Source organism: Aphelocoma coerulescens, chromosome 7 (assembly GCF_041296385.1).
Source record: "Aphelocoma coerulescens isolate FSJ_1873_10779 chromosome 7, UR_Acoe_1.0, whole genome shotgun sequence".
In the NCBI taxonomy this organism is placed as follows: domain Eukaryota; kingdom Metazoa; phylum Chordata; class Aves; order Passeriformes; family Corvidae; genus Aphelocoma; species Aphelocoma coerulescens.
The window spans coordinates 6,669,457-6,672,156 of NC_091021.1; positions in this window are offsets into that span (position 1 = coordinate 6,669,457).

Here is a 2,700-nt window from a genome sequence, read left to right on the forward strand (position 1 = left end):
CTAATAAAAACAGGCTCCTCGTTAAATCTTCCTCATGCATATTATATTTGAAAACCACTCCTCTTTCTATTCAATTCTACAAAAACTTATTCCTACAAATTCTATCATAAAACATCCTAGCCTAGAAAAATGATATATTTTGTTAGAAAAATTGAAATTTATATTTTTAAAACTAACAGCAGTTTAATTGTGAAAACCTTAAGCTTAGTCTTCTGTCTGCAACCATTTTATCAGGCAAGGAGAGAAGAAATCACCCAAGCATGCTGCCAAGCAAATTAATATTTTTAATTAAAATTTTATCTTCTAAAAAATTGAGTGCTTATTAATGAATTCAAACATGTTTATAGGATGGATTTTGATTGTGCATGTTTGCTCTTTCTTGGCTGATGAGCAAATGAGTCTAATATAAAATTAAAGTCTTCATTATTGCTGCGCCTCTTTCCCTACTCAGCATTCTGCTGTGCTACAGCTCCCTCCTGCACAGGAACATTTCTGGGGAAATCTCATATCAAGAGGGAAAATTTGTGTCTCATATTTAAGCCAAGCATGTTGAGTCACAAAGCACCCAGTGACTGCTTTCCTGGTATCCACAGCATCTTGCTAATGGACACCAATGCTCAAGGATCCCTGTCCCAGCCAGCCAGCTGGGAAAAGAAACAGAGCTTCTCTCTTTCTCCAGTTCAGGGCCAATACTTCACACTACCTCCTGCAGTAGAGTTTAAAACATTATTCTAACTTTTGAAGTAAGTACCTTTGTTTTAGTTAAATTTGACTTATTCTTTTTTTTAATATGCTTCTGCTCTGATTTGTCATTACTTGTGGGAAAAAAAAAAAAAAAAAAAAAAAGTGGAATTCCTTCTGCTTATAACACAGAAACCAGAAAAGCTGCTGGCATGAGTAAGTATGGCCGCAACAGAGATACTGCTTGGCATTAGGGCTGCATGGGAAATATTTCAGCTTCATGTGCCTTCCTGAACATTATCAGCAACAACCTGACCGGGAAAAAAACTTGGATGGCAGTGGGAACTTCATTGCTTTGTACAGAGCTTTCAACACCTTCCCATCTAGGTACTAAACACAAGTATAGACTCCAAAACACACAGATGCATAGCAATTTTGGTGGTTTGTTTGTTTGGGTTTTTTCTGGGGGGGGGTGGGGGGTGTTGGGGTTTTTTGTTTGTTTTGTTTTGGGGTTTTGGGGGGATTTTATTTGGTTGGTTGGTTTGGTTTTTGTTTTTCTTTTTCACATTTATGGATTTAAGATCAAACTTCCGAAAATGCCAAAAAAAATAGAACAATTTCTGAGGGAAAAACACTCTTCCTTTAACCTACTTTAACCTACTAATAGGCTATTTTCAAAAGCCAGCTTCACTATTACCACCATTCTATCACCTCCATGGCAAGGCAGAAATGTACCAATGAGTATCTAATCACTCTACACTGCCAGAGGCTCTGGTCATCCTGCTCAAGGTACCAATTTCTCATCTCAGAACAAATAATGGATGGCAGTGGGTGCAGAAGGCGTTTGCAGGCAGAAGCACTTCCTGAACCACAGCAGCTATGGAGGTCTGTTGAAATCTGCTGCAGTCATGAGACAAACTCTGTTTTCCCAACGCTGAAACATGTAACATCAGAGTTATATATCTGGCAAGACATTTTGTTTCTTCCTTCTTGAAAACCCAAGGTACAGCTTATGTCAGGCCACTGAATGAAGTGGGGACATCCCTGTCCCAAAAGTCCCAATGTAATCTGCGTGAGCTGCAGCAACATCCTTGCAAAACTCATACGTAGCTCTGGCACCCACTGAGCCCTTAAACTGTCCCTGCTGCTCTGGAGCCCCACACACAAGAACTGGCAGGAACCTGTACCAGAGAGAGCAGCTTCCTTAGTGTATAAAGCTCAAGCTTGTTAGATTAACCTAAGAATTAAAATCAACACAGAAAAGAAGCACCTTTGCACTTCAATTACACAAATAGTATTAGACAACCACATCGTATAATAAAAAAGAATAAATTCAAAACTTTGGTCTGTTTTTCAGCCAATAAACTCAATAACTGAAATGTAGAAGTTATTTCTTCAATTATACCCAAAGGAGCCATAACAACATATCGAAAGAAAAATCCCTATCCAAAAAGCTCTTGGATATAAATAGGAAGTATTTTAGCAAAATGATAGACAGTATATCACAAAACTATTTTTCTTAGTCTCTGTTTTTTTGACTTTTTGGAAAAAAAACTTTAGGGTTTTTTTTTCAACTCGCCTCTTAATCTTTTGTTTGAGTTTGAGGAATTTGCTCCTTTCACAAGGATGCAAAGTTTTTGTATTCAATTCTGTGGTAGGCACCTACAAAGTATTCAATTTTTCTCTCTTTCAGCAGAAGCAAGACCATACCAACATTGTCAAAGAAACAGTACTAAACTCAAGATAATATATAGATTTTAAAAAAAATAATATGAAGTAATGAACACCTCAAAACTTGAATTTAATTGGCAAGTGCACCTCAGAGCAACTAGGAAGCATGTATTTTCAGTTTCCATCTCTTATAACTTAAAAGCATCCCCAAGAGCAAGCAGAGGCTGTTTTATATTCCAGGTACTTACCCAGATCATTAATAGTATTGTGGAGACCAATACTTGTGAAATCGTATGTTTTAATTCCCTACTCAACTCCTCTGAAACAGTGTCATTGCAATAATTCAGA